This window comes from Trachypithecus francoisi, unplaced genomic scaffold, assembly GCF_009764315.1.
Source record: "Trachypithecus francoisi isolate TF-2019V2 unplaced genomic scaffold, Tfra_2.0 Lachesis_group18, whole genome shotgun sequence".
In the NCBI taxonomy this organism is placed as follows: domain Eukaryota; kingdom Metazoa; phylum Chordata; class Mammalia; order Primates; family Cercopithecidae; genus Trachypithecus; species Trachypithecus francoisi.
In genome coordinates this window covers 73,113,047-73,127,808 of record NW_022681463.1, presented here as the reverse complement: position 1 = coordinate 73,127,808, position 14,762 = coordinate 73,113,047, and the positions used below count along the sequence as shown (strand labels likewise).

The 14,762-nt window shown below is 42.6% G+C and overlaps 1 long non-coding RNA gene across 1 annotated transcript in view; it reads right to left on the bottom strand.

Annotated features, from left to right (window-relative positions):
* LOC117063311 overlaps positions 1–14,762 on the bottom strand; it is a 47,100-nt gene that overhangs the window by 31,684 nt on the left and 654 nt on the right. The window contains exons 2-3 of the long non-coding RNA XR_004428863.1: positions 12,243–12,316; positions 5,420–5,470 (exon numbers count right to left, since the gene is read on the bottom strand). This is a non-coding gene — a long non-coding RNA (uncharacterized LOC117063311). The remainder of the gene's footprint in view (positions 1–5,419; positions 5,471–12,242; positions 12,317–14,762) is intronic.

Below are 14,762 nucleotides of genomic sequence, written 5' to 3'. Positions count from 1 at the left end.
GGGCTCTGATTCTGATAGCCCCCCTTTCCACTATACCACACTGATACTCAGAACAAATACCCCAACAGGCCAAAAAAGGCATGAAGAATCTGCAGTTCCTTCATTGAAAAAATATTTATTAAGCTCCTAAACACCATGCACTGGGATAGGAACTGAGTTTCAATGACTCCTAAACAAGTCTCCTGCACTGTATCCCAACAACGCAAAAAAAAAAAAAAAAAAACCTACGGTTATGCTGTGCTCTGGAGTGTGTTGTGTGAGTGAAGGGAGAAGTACAAGAAAGAAGGTAGCTCCCAGAGGCCTCCTATGTAAAAGCAGGAAAATAGAAGGCAGGCAATTGGAGGCGCCAGGGACACTGCTCCAGGCCAACACGGGTCCAGCAGTGGAAGTGACGAGAAAAGGAGGGCCCTGTAGGAGACACAGCAGCCCTGCTTAGAAAATGGGCCTACCAACTTTGGGCCTACCAGTTAGGGAAAAAGGCCCTCTCTGCTGACCAATTAGAAGAAGGTTCCCTTTCATCTCGCTGACCCAGCCCCATGCTGCACACATGGCAGGGGCCAAACAAGAGCGGGTCTCAGTCCCAACTGTCCTGACTTAGCTGGGTGACCTTGTCAGAGCAAAACCCACATCATCACCCAGCTCCCTGGGCAAAGCTCTCAGTAGGGCAGCCCTCATCATAGCTCCCTTTATTTAAGGCCACTTTTACAAGTCATTAAAACAGATCCTGGTTGGTTTTATGACATCTGCCCCCTAAGGTTAACAAATATGTCAATCAAGAGGATTATAATCCAAGGAGGGAAAGGAGGCAGGGCAGGTTATTTTCTAGTGACTTTCGTATTACCAGAAATCCCAATTAAGAATATCAGATTTTTTTTTTTTTTTTTGAGACACAATCTTACTCTGTCACCCAGGCTGGAGTACAGTGGCACAATCTCAGCTCACTGCAACCTCCGCCTCCCAGGTTCAAGTGATTCTCCTCCCTCAGCCTCCCTAGTAGTTGGGATTACAGGCACCTGCCGCCATGTCCAGCTAATTTTTGTAGAGAAGGGGTTTCATCATGTTGGCCAGGCTGGTCTTGAACTCCTGACCTCAAGTGATCTGCCCGCCTCAGACTCCCAAAGTGCTGGGATTAGAGGCATGAGCCATTGCACTGGCCAAGAATTCCAGATTTCTTAACATTGTTTTCAAACATCACCAGTTCTCCAAGAAGCTATATACACTGGAGAAGAGTGTGTTTAAAAACAATTTTTTGTACTGTGTTCTTTTCTCTTTGTTAAAAATTTTAAATCTTCGTTTTGAAGTTTAACATACACACAGAAAAGTGCACAAATTTTAAGTGTACAGCTCAATAAAGTTTTACAAAATGACTGCATCCAAGTAACCAGCACCCAAGTCAAAAAACAGAATTATTAATAACATCCAGAAACCCTCTCATATCTTCTTCCAGCCACTGCTCCTTCTCCACAGGTAACCTCCGCTTTTAACTGCTAACACCCCAGGCTCACTTTGCCTGTTTGTGAACTCTACATAAACAGAATAATTTAGTGGGTTCTCTTTCCTGTCTGGCTTCTTTTCCTCAACCTTATATTTGTGAGACTGATACATGGTCTTGCCAGTAGCAATAGTTCGTTTATTCTCATGCTATATTATAGTATGCCCTTGACGGGATGTATCATAAATTATTTCATTCATTCTACTGTTGGTGGACATTTGAATCATCTTCAGTTTAGGGCTAATGTGAACAGCTACCAGTCTGTTTTTAGTGTTTGATTGTTATTAACATACCCCTGCCAAAAGCCACACCAAATGTGAATGTGAAATTCAAGGGCTGATAAATTGCTGTGGCCATAGGAAGCAAAAATAACTGTAAAAGATCTTTTATCTTGATTAGAAAACTTAAAGACATGTTACCATATAAGTCAATTATATACTGTATAAGCAATTATATGCAGTTCATTGCATAATGCTGGTAGTCATTAGACAGTGAGAAGCAAATAAGATTGATGAATTATCAGGTAAAGAATGGGGGCTATGTGATTCTGGCAACAGCTGGTCAATTTTACCCCCTCCGTTTAGAAGAGCTTGGTAACTTTTTCATGATATGACAATGTGATATTCATAGGATTGTGCGTATAAACTGTGCTGATTGACTTCAAACTCTGTGAGGTAGGTGGCAAGTAGCATCACTTTCATTTTCCAGAAAAGGGAGTTTAGACAAATTGCTTTCCCTCCCTCTCCCCATGCTCAGGACGGCAAGTCAGTGTCATGGCTACAGAATGCATAGGCTTCTGCCTGTGAGCTGAGCTTCTCCAACTGTCCTCCCCACATGTGCCCAATATGCAGCAGGAAGGCAGTGGGAGGAACTGCAGCCTTGAGGTGGGAGGAATTCTATTAATACCTTGGATATTTATAGTACTCTGGAGTACTTCGAGCATCTTTTCAGAAGAGCTGGCCAAAGTCTGTGACTCATATGCCAACACAAGGAGCAATGTCACTTTGGAGACAGGCTGTCACATGGCTCTTGCAACTTCCGAGACTCCTTATAGGGGCCAATTTCTCACCCCTGGTTATTATGTTCAAGAAATTGATGAATTAATCAAGGAACAATCCTTGAAGATGTTTTCTGGGCATCTCCACACAGGCTGGCTCCATCCCAGGGGTTCTTTGCCTTTTGTGCTGTGAATTTCCTGGGCCATCTGGTAAAGGCTTACAGACTCCTTTTCAGAATATTGTTTTAAAATGTGTAAAATAAAATACATGGAATTACAAAGGAAACAAAGCATATTGAAATACAGTTATACAAACTGTAGAAACAAAAACAAGTTTGTGATCTAATAATATGTGTGTTTCTTTATGACATGTTCGGCAACCAGATCTACAGGTGAGAAAAGAATTAACATAATTTCAAAGTAATGATAAGTATTCACAATATTTGACAATACCTGCAATAATGTGATGTGATATTAAAATACTTTTCTTTCTATTGGTGACAGTCACAGATACTGCAACTACTTCTGCAGCTTGCTGCCTATCATCATAGTTGAAAGAGATTTAAAATTTCCATTAGAGGTTAGTAAAAACATCAGAGGTATCTTTTTTTCCTGTCTAAATTCAGACACCTGAATTCCATCCCTCATCCCTGAAATCTATTCCTACCTTAATACCCCAAAGGTGGCTCCTGGGTTAGGTGCGTGCGCGCGCACACACACACACACACACACACACACACACACCTCTAAACACCATCAGCTATCTGAAACCTGGCAGCCTTTCTCCAGAAAGCTGGACTCCAGGCCAGTCCTATGGCCAGGCCAGAGAGTAGGAAGCTAAGGGCTTGTGATTATGAATCTCAGATTCTGCCACTACTACCAAGTAAGAATTGGCCTTAGGTGTAATCAAGGTCAGTTTCCGCATGGCTCCTTGTGACAGGGCTGAGTAACAGGCCTTCTTTTCAATGATGTTCTAAACAATTGGCAAGTTCAGATGATACCTAGGAACTACTGTTAATATTAAGTTGATGCTCATTAAGTGGATGAAAGCATTATGGTTCTTAAAGAAAATGTCCACATTTTTAAAAGATGCATGCTGAAGTATACAGGGGTAAATAACATATCTGGGTTTTATAATTAAAGTTTTTTTTTTTTTTTAATGACTCTGGGTTAAGAAGGGGATGAATGAAGCAAGAGTGGTAAAAAATTCAATTAAAATTTCTGGACTGTAGGTGATGCTTATATAGGGGCTAGTTATATTGTTCCCTCTGCTTTAGCTTATGTTTAAAACTTTTTCCTATAAAAACCTTAAAAATAATTTTGGACCAAAAAATTAGGTGGAGAATAGCTTTTTATAGTGCCAATTTGCTTTTTATTATTTTTTTTTACATTTTTACAATATTTTATTTTATTTATTTATTTTTATTTATTTTTTATTTTTATTTTACTTTAAGTTCTGTGATACATGTGCAGAAAGTGCAAGTTTATCACATAGGTATACATGTGCCATGGTGGTTTGCTGCACCCATCAACCCATCATGCAGGTTTTAAGCCCCAAATGCATTAGGTATTTGTCCTAATGCTCTCCCTTCCCTTGCCCCCTACCCACTGACAGTCCCCGGTATGTGATGTTCCCTTCCCTGTGTCCATGTGTTCTCATTGTTCAGCTCCCACTTATGTTTTTTTTTCTTTTAGTAAAATTATTTATTTATTTATTTTTTATTATACTTTAAGTTCTAGGGTACATGTGCACAACGTGCAGGTTTGTTACATATGTATACATGTGCCATGTTGGTGTGCTGCACCCATTAACTTGTCATTTACATTAGGTATATCTCCTAATGCTATCCCTCTCCCCTCCCCTCTCCCCACAATAGGCCCCGGTGTGTGATGATCCTCTTCCTGTGTCCAAGTGATCTCATTGTTCAATTCCCACCTATGAGTGAGAACTTGCAGTATTTGGTTTTCTGTTCTTGCGATAGTTTGCTGAGAATGATGGTTTCCAGCTGCATCCATGTCCCCGCAAAGGACACGAACTCATCCTTTTCTATGGCTGCATAGTATTCCATGGTGTATATGTGCCACATTTTCTTTTCTTTTTTTCTTTTTTTGAGATGGAGTCTCACTCTGTCGCCGGGGCTGGAGTGCAGTGGCTGGATCTCAGCTCACTGCAAGCTCCGCCTCCCGGGTTCACGCCATTCTCCTGCCTCAGCCTCCCGAGTAGCTGGGACTACAGGCGCCCGCCACCTCGCCCAGCTAGTTTTTTGTATTTTTTAGTAGAGACGTGGTTTCACAGTGTTAGCCAGGATGGTCTCGATCTCCTGACCTCGTGATCTGCCCGTCTCGGCCTCCCAAAGTGCTGGGATTACAGGCTTGAGCCACCACGCCCAGCCTGTGCCACATTTTCTTAATCCAGTCTGTCACTGATGGACATTTGGGTTGATTCCAAGTCTTTGCTATTGTGAACAGTGCCGCAATAAACATACGTCTGCATGTGTCTTTATAGCAGCATGACTTATAATCCTTTGGGTATATACCCAGTAATGGGCTGGCTGGGTCAAATGGTATTTCTAGTTCTAGATCCTTGGGGAATTGCCACACTGTTTTCCACAATGGTTGAACTAGTTTACAGTCCCACCAACAGTGTAAAAGTGTTCCTATTTCTCCACATCCTCGCCAGCACCTGTTGTTTCCTGATTTTTTAATGATTGCCATTCTAACTGGTGTGAGATGGTATCTCATTGTGGTTTTGATTTGCATTTCTCTGATGGCAAGTGATGATGAGCATTTTTTCACGTGTCTGTTGGCTGGCCAATTTGCTTTTTATAATAATTATTACTCAATTTAGTTCAACATACAATGCAATGGCTAAATTGTATCATCTCTCTTATAGTAAGTATACAAGTTTTAAAAACTGGTTTTTTCCATACCTTCTGCCAGTTTTCATGCATGGTCTCACCCTCCAGGAGTTCATTTTTAAGCTGTGAAGACATAATGGATACACTTGAGACCAGAGTTGGGAAACAATGTCAGACAGGGTATGATGTAAATGCCAAGACAAGTGACAAAGATGGAAAATGTGATACGTGTTCAGGAAAAGGGGTGATCAGGGAGGGCTGGAAGGCAAGGCTGGTGGCTTTGAGTTACAAGTTGTTCACTGCCTATTGGTCTCAGAGCTTTGGATTCATTGCCTCTTTCCGTTTAGGCTTCTTTCTTTGCATTCATTTCTCCATGGTAGAACTCCCTCTGGATTCTTAAAGCTTGTAAGCAACAACCTTCTTTCAGTATCTCCCTGTGCCCTTTCCTTATGAGGCTGTATTTGACACATACTGAGTCTCCATGGATGTGCACCCTCCATCTGCCCACGGCTGTTCCATCTCACGTTCTGTCCCAGATGGTGAACTGCAGCCCAGATGCTACCACCACCAGCATTCTTGCCCACTCAACCCACTGTCCCCCTGGCCCTGAGTGGCAGTAATGTCTGCCAGGCAGGCAGCCAGGCAGCTAACGTGCCTGGACCTGACAGTGGCCTCAGAGGAGAGCCACTTCCTGCCAAGTGCTGGGGAAGGGGAAAATTGTCAACCATAAAGGAAAGAGTGGACACCTAACCAAGATAGGGAACCCAGTTGGCGCTGAAATCACAGCCCTTCAAACGGGCTAGAATGATCTCCCAAAACAGGAGGAAAAAAAATTCCCTAGAAACCATTCAAAGAAGACCCAAGTTCAAGTCATGGATGATCTAAGTTAAAAAAAAATTTTTTTCCCCCAACATTTCCTAAGTCTTTGACACAAAAGAAAGTTTTTCTTTGCTTTTTTTCCCTTTTGGCTTATTCTCACTCTGAATTATCTGAAGCACTGTGACCAGGTTACTTGGCCATGCCGAGTTGGCAAACAGATGAAGCCATGTGGGTGAGGAGGTGGGATGTACCTAAGCATCTGCCATCCACATGACACTGGGAGACTGCCGTGTCACAGGAGCCATTGGATCCTTTCATGGCTTAGAACCACAGTTTGAAGTAAAAAAGAAAACATCAAATACATGTTACTTAAGAGTGGTAGGATTCAAGAAGACTATCAAAACAGATTCCCTGCCTCACAGGCAGAACTTTAACCCAAGCAGTCATCCGTCTCTGGACCCTGCCTTCCCTGGGCTCCGTATCATTCCCCACACCTCCTTGGTTATGGGGGACTCCACAGGAGACTCGGGTCTACAGGACTAATTCCATTCCACCTCTCATGTGTACAAAAACGAAAACAAAATGCTTTAACATCATCAACAACAAAAGGAACACTGCTGTTCTGCGTCTAGGGGAGAAGCTTCTCAAAGGAAAAGACATCAAGTTGTGGCCATGATTTATGCACACGAGGTCTAAGTCTGACCCGGAGAGGCTGGGACACAGAATCACTGAACTTTTGCTGAATGAAGTAATGGGAAGTTTGAGTTTTCTTCAGGGAAACAAAGAGACACCACAGGGGCTGCATCACTGGGAACAAACAGGGGTCTCTGGTGAGAGACACGAGAGTCATGTGCATGTGGCAGGTGAGGGGCTCAAGAAGGACCGTGAGATATTTATCGGGGTGAGGATAGCTATGGCATTTTAAAGAACAGTGGCATTTGATTTTTTATTTGAAATAGTTTTCCTTCTGCATCATCTTGTGACCCCTTCCATAACCCCAGCCCTCCCATAAGTCTTTACATATGGCAGTTTTGTGTGAGGGAATCTTTGGGGAAGAACAGATGTGAGATGCTGTCTGGTGAGGGGAAGGAGAGATAGGACAGTAACCACAGGAGCTGTGAGTAGTCACTAAGAAGAGGTGGTCATGGAGAGAAGGCTGGAGCACAGGCCACCTCGCCTCAGGAGTGGATGTATTTCACTCAAAATACACTAGAAGAAGGTGACCCTGACGACAAGGTGGGAGGGGAAAGCTGGTTCTTATTGGGGAAGAGGCTGTACTGGCAGGAGACACTTAGGTCCTTAAGAAACAAAAAATCACATTTCCCTGGTTTGAATGAGAACCCACATATACATACAGATACATATAATTAATCTTTGCCATTTTTGGCTTACTAAAGTTTTATCTTTCATTACAGAATTTATCACATTATACTGTATTATTTCTGATATATTCATATATTTTATAAATACCCATGTGAACTTTATATCTTTTGTACCAGCAAAGTGCCTGGCATATGTTAAGAATAGTTTGTTGAATGAATACTTGAATAAATGGCTGCTACATATATTTGTTAACAAGATGAAACTCTGAGTCACTCAGCAGAATCAGGTCTCATTTGCCATCATGGGGCTGATGTCAGTTTTGTTCCTACCTTTCTCCACCTCCCTGATCCGTTTAGATGAACCCTGAGATTCAGGAAGTACTAGTTCTGTGATGTCCCGCACTGGAATACACAACACTCTTCTACGCATCACAGTTTCTGGCTGAGGAGGAGGTGTGAACAGGCTGGCGTGGGCATGTCACTCTCACTGGGCCTGGCAGAGCTGGCCAGCTGCACCGTGCAATACAGGGGTCAGCTCATTGCCAAGAGCAGTAGTGGTCTTGTGAGTAAGCTGAGTGGGCAGGCATGGCCTGAGTCATTTTGCAAGGGCCCGGAAGCTGACCATCCCACAGCCTCCGACATTGAACTTCCCATTTCCTGTTACAGTAGCCAAAACTCTAACCACCCTTAGCTATTCATGCTTTTGGATCTTTCAGAGATCTCAACTAGTGAGTATTTGTGTTGGCTTCCAATACAGGGAGAGAAGGACAAGGGAGGAAGACAGTGAGAAAAAGAAATGGGAGGAAGATACAGATAGGTTTTGTACTCTTCCCTGTCCTTGTGCAGGACAATGCTTTCTCGAAAGAATAGCTTTAGCTCTTCCAAACTGCCCAGACAACCGTGAGAAGCCCACAGGGTCAGGACTCTCTACACATCTTCTTACACACATACTTTCTCTGCCAGCCATACAACATCTGAAAACTCACACACATGACAGAGATGGGAGAGAAGGATAAGAAGATCAAAACAAAGTGTGCTATATAGTAAAGGCACTGTAATCTTGACCCGATACCCCAGGCCCACATTTCAAGCTCCCTTCCCCAACTAGGTAAGACCTAGGACCTGAAGAAGAATACTTTTCTAGATGAAGGTTACGATTAAGAGGAAACACACACTGTATTTTCCTGATCCCAAATTAGAATGTAGGATCAGGCATATCTGTAAATATTTTTATCTATGAAGTCTTAAAAAAAGGAAAACAAATGAAGTTGCTGCAGTTTACATGTAATAAATCTCCTTTATTGATGAATGGATTTAACTTTATTGACTTTGGTCTGGAAGAGAGCTACGAATCAGGTCTTCCACCGCATCAAGACCACTCTGGAGCTGCTGCTCTTAACCACCTACACCATGGACATATGCACAGGCCAGTCCCTGGAATCCCCATTTCATTTGCCTTTCATGACCTTTTGCCTTTCAAATCATTGAACAAGTGATCTGTTATGCTCTCACTTCTCATTCTAAGTAAATATTCACTTTTTTTGTTTGTCTTTAAGAGATGAGGTCTTGATATGTTGCCCAGGCCGGACTCGAACTCCTGGGTTCAAGTAATCCTCCTGTTTCAGCCTCCTGAGTAGCTGAGACTACAGCCCTGAGCCACTGTGCCCAGCTAATATTCACTTTTCTACCTAATTTTGCATTTGTGATTTAGTATTCCTTTTCATCAAGAGGGCCCCCATGTTAGATAAGTTTCAGTCCCTACAAAGCTGTATCTGCCCTTTCATATACTACCCATGTAGTACACGCTCTTAGTGTGCATAATTACACAGGAAATCTCAACTAACGGATATCACATTACCATGTTTTGTTTTTTGTTTTTTGTTTTTGTTTTGAGACAGAGTCTTGCTCTGTGACCTAAGCTGGAGTATATCTTGGCTCACTACAACCTCTGCCTCCTGGGTTCAAGTGATTCTCCCGCCTCAGCCTCCTGAGTAGCTGAGATTACAGGTGTCTGCCACCATGCCTGGCTAATTTTTGTGTTTTTAGTAGAGATTGGGTTTCACCATGTTGGCCAGGCTGGTCTCGAACTCCTGACCTCCTCACGCACCTCGGTCTCCCAAAGTGCTGGGATTACAGGCATGAGCCACTGCTCCCAGTCACCATGATTCTTAATTAAGCAGAATGTTGTCTGCATGATGCTCTTAGAAGTAATTAATGAAATTAAAAGCATGAAAGCAGATAGTGGAGATTTCTATTTCAGAAATGTAGCAAGTACTTAACCTGGTCCCCAGACTTTTGTCCACCTGTATGCACAGAAAAATATGATAACAGCTAACACTCACATAGTGTTTACTGTGAACTAGGCCCCATTTAGTCCTCGTAGCCACCCATTGGGATAGGTGCCAACTCATTTTACAGATTAAAAAAACAGCGGCACAGAGAAATTAAGCATTTCCAAAGTTACACCTAATATAAGGCACACCTGGTTTGTTGACGGAGGTCATCTAGGTCCAGAATCCAAGGTCTCCACCTCTATGCTATTATCACCTATGTAGGGTCATTGTTGATGTGTGAAATGATGATCCAGTAGCACAGAAACAAATCATTACTTCGTTTTCTACTGACAAATATTGTCTTTTACTCTTAGCATTCTGGTTAAATAAAATCATGGTTGCTTCCCTTTCAGTTTCCTCCCTTCCTCAACCAGGAATGAGAGATATCCCTGGACATGCCTGGCACGTAGTCTGACACACTGGCAGGGGTTGAAGTCGGCTGAGTGGTACCCCAAAGATATCAGGCCCTAATCCTCAGAGTCTGTGAATATTCTTCTATATGGTAAAGTTTTCACAGATACATCTCAATTAAGGATCTTGAGATGAGAAGATCATCTTGAATTATCTGGGTGGGCCCTAAATACCATCAAAAGTGTCCTTATGAAAGAATGGCAGAGGGGAATTAAACACACAAAGGAGACAGCAATGTGAAGGCAGAAACAGAGACTGGAGTGATGCAGCCTCAGGCCAAAGAACAGGAAGGAACGCTTCCAGCAGAAGCTAGGAGAGGCAAGGGACTGATTCTCCCCCAGAGCCTCTGCAAGTAGCGTGGCTCCATTGACACTTTGATTTCACATTTCTGGCCTCCATAACTGTGAGAGAATACAGTTCTGTTGTTCAAAGGCATTAAGGTTGTGGCAATTTGTTACACAAGCAATAGGAAACGGATACATGGGTCAATACATAGCAGCCAAAACAGTTTAAATGCAATAATAGTCATAACTGCTGTGCCTTGCACCCTTGCAATGTACTGGGTATGTGCTGTGTGACATACAGTCCTCCATTTCATTCTCATAAGGTAAATGAAGAAACTGAGGCCACACAGCTACTAAATGGCAGAGGAAGGATTTGAACCAAGGTCTGTCCAACTCCAAAAACCATGAATAGAAAGATCACACTATACTGTAAATTCCAGCATCCCATATAGACATTCATTCCACTAAAATGATATCCAAATCCTAACAGTTCTTAATGCTCGCTATGGGTAGACTTATTTCTTAAACTTTCCCTGTTTGTCCATACACCCTCTCTCATTTTGTTATCTGTTGGTTGCTCTTAGTGCCGCTTAAAAAACATAATGTTCAAATTACTATTAGCCTGTTTTCCCAATGAAGAAACTGCGGCACAGAGAGGTTAACTCACTTGCTGGAATCCTGCAGAGCCTGATCCTGGAAACTGTGCTCTCACTACTCTGATACATGCCCCTACGGAATCTTGATCTGGGTCAGTAAGAAATTATCTAGCAACTCAATACTTTTTTCTCATGTGACTTTTACTTTGTAGAGTAGGTGCATCAGCTCTCTGTGCACACTTAAAGGTTAATTAAACCACTACAAAATGCAAAAGCAGCTAGGTCTTTGTTTCTGAGGTAATAAAATCACAAAGGATTCCTGTTCAAAAATGAAGGCTATAATATTCTGTTGCCAGTGGGTTTTGTGCATTTTTCCTGTTTTAACAACGTGTACTTCTGTCTTCACCAGAAACATTAGGTCACAAAAGCCAATCTCATCTACATCTTTACAATGTTGTTTATCATCTTTTTGCATGCGGGAGATAGAACTGGTAATGAAATAGCCAAATTGGATTCCAGCGAGGATTTGTCCTGACTTAGAATACTTTCAGAATCCATTCAGAACGCCTCTGATTTATCATTAGGCCCCCAGAAGCCATTTATTTTGGGCCAGCTTTTCAGGGATAGGACATCAGTTGTGTGCTAGTTATTGGGAATTATAACACAGCTGATGAAGTGTGACAACACAGAGTCTATTGGATTCGCAAAAGATTACAGAAGGGTGTTACAGAAGTCAACAGCTATTATGCTGAAGATGTCTCCGAGCAGAGAGAGAACATGAAAATAAGGAAATAGATTCTATCCTGCTGCCTGTCATCCCTCCTAGGGTCTTTGGGTTTAGTGTACATGAATTCCCCTCCCACAGTTCCTTTTCCTACCCCTGCAGTTTTTCAGCGTCTACTCCCGCCCACTCCCTCTCTCCCTCAAGCAGGTTATCATACCAAATTAGAAATAGGGAAAAAGGGTGGATTAATACTTATGGCTGTGCAGTGGTAGGTGGTTAATTCAGCCACATCATGGATACAGTTATGTTAAGCAAAGGGCAGACAGCATGTTATTAAATGAGGTTTTAGCTGACCCATAAAATCCAAAACACTTCAGAAACCAGGAATCAGTCTTGTCATACTCACTGTAGCATCCACTTGAAGGTGTTCTAGGTCAGTCTTCCGCCTTCCCACAGTGTATGTAGCATGCCCAGGAGAAGCTGGAGGAAAGGCAGTAGTGAATTGTTTCAATCTCTCTGGCAATATTTTCTAAAATTACCAATGTGCACACTTAGTGACCTAACGATTACACTTTTTGGTGATTTCATCCTAAGAGGAAAGAAAAGCATGACCTAGTACATAGTAAAATATGTCCAAGCATGTTTATTACAACATGATACCCCATGGTTAAAAAAAAATCTGGTAGGAAACAATCTGCATTTCTAGCAATAAGAAATGTCTGAAGAAAGCATGGGAAATATCTATCACGGAAAATCATGCAGCTATAAAAAAGAATGAGTTAGATCTATATGCATGAACCTAGAAAGATATCCACATAGATTATTAAGTGGGAAAAAAAAATCAGCTACAGAGTAACACACACAATACCGTTATTATCAAACTTTAAATTTCTAGGGCTTTCCCCAGAGAGTGCCATCATGTTCATATCATCTCTAAGTTTGAGGCAGCTCATCAGCGGCAGCTCATCAGCATATCCATAAGGCAAAAGGAAACTGGATTCACAAGTTGAGGTGGTTTCAATGCAGCTCTTCTTAGACAGGCAGATGGACTTCATAACATGTATGTGTCCTGCCCAAGCTTTTACTGCCCTAGTAATCCTCATAAACTAAAAATACCTCTCAGTCTCCAGAGAAATCTCTTCAAGTTGGGATTCTGGGGGAGGTATTAGGTTTAGGGGTAAGACGAAAGAAGGCATTTCAGATTTGCCTTTTCTTTTTTTTTTCTTTCTTTTTGTTTTTTTTGATAGTCTCGCTCTGTCACCAGGCTGGAGTACGTGGCACAATCTTGGCCCGCTGCAACCTCTGACTCCCAGGTTCAAGCGATTCTCCTGCCTCAGCCTCCCGAGTAGCTGGGATTACAGGCACGTGCCACCACACCCAGCTAATTTTTGTATTATTAGTAGAGAGGGGGTTTCACCGGGTTAGCCAGGATGGTCTCGATCTCCTGACCTCGTGACCCACCCGTCTCGGCCTCCCAAAGTGCTGGGATTACAGGCTTGAGCCACCGCACCCGGCCTGTGGCCATTAATTCTTAAAGTTTCAAGTCAAAGCCATTTTTACCTCATGCAAGCTGGGTTCCTTAGCTGATATCTTCTTCTACATCTTCTGTCTAGGCCCCCGTGGCTCCCTGTATTAAGGACAGGTGGTGAGCAGAAGTAGACAAGGCTTATAAGCCAGGGTGCTCCTCAAATGCAGCCATAGGAAAAGAAATCTGGGGGGTGTTTTAAATGCATGCCTGATATAAAGATAAACCTCGGGTATCATATATCAGGGGATCCCAATCCTCAGGCCACCTATGGGTACCAGTCCATGGCCTATTAGGAACTGAGCCGCACAGCAGGAGGTGAGCAGCAGGCAAGCAAGTGAAGCTTCATCTGTATTTACAGCCGCTCGCCGTTGCTTGCATTGCCGCCTGAGCTCTGCCTCCCAACAGATCAGCAGCAGCGTTAGACGCTCACAGGAGTGCAAACCCTGTTGTGAACTGCACCTGCCAGGGATCTAGGTTGGACGCTCTTTAGGAGAATATAATGTCTGATAATCTCTCACTGCCTCCCATCATCCCAAGTTAGGACCATGTAACTGCAGGAAAACAAGCTCAGGGCTCCCACTGATTCTTCATTATGGTGCACTGTATAATTATTTCACTATATATTGCAATGTAATAATAAAGTGCACAATAAATGTAATGTGCTTGAATCATCCCAAAAGCGTTCTCCCCACCTCCACCCTGGTCTGTGGAAAAAACTGTCTTCCACAAAACCAGTCCCTGGTGTCAAAAAGGTTGGGAACCACTGTCTTATATGATACATAAAGTGCAAGTTCTATGTGTCCCAGAAAAGGATTTTAAAGGTAATTCATGGTGTGTATCATGGTGTGTATCTTATTATATATTAGTAATACTCTGAATGTGTAAAGTGCTTCTCCCTGTTCTGTTGGATTTATCTTTGAAGTAGCTTATAAAGGTAAAGATACGAGTATAGAAAACATTCCTTCACTGGCCCTATTTTATAAATGAAGGAACAGAGACTGGATGCAACATGTGGCAGATTATGCGAAAAATCTACTAGCTAAGCAAACGTAAGATTTCAGGTTCCCTGGATTCCAGGACAGTTGACTTCCCCATCTGAAGTGATACCTGACCACAGTAGGTTTTAATCGTCAGATTATAATGGTTCCTTTTACTCTGATAATATTGCTGATATTTCTAGAAATAACTTGTTCATCCATTTATTAATCTCATAAACCCCTGACTTGGTGAAAGGGAGTGGAAAGTGGTCAGAAATGGGGCTGGAACCATCATCGGGAAGCCAGAACCTCCACTGCCTGGAGAGTTCAGTTCAGTGTCAGGCCTTTGTCTTAAGGGCAATGGGAAACCATGCAAAGGTATTTAAGTTGGGGGAATGTGGTGATCAGTAGCATTTGGCAG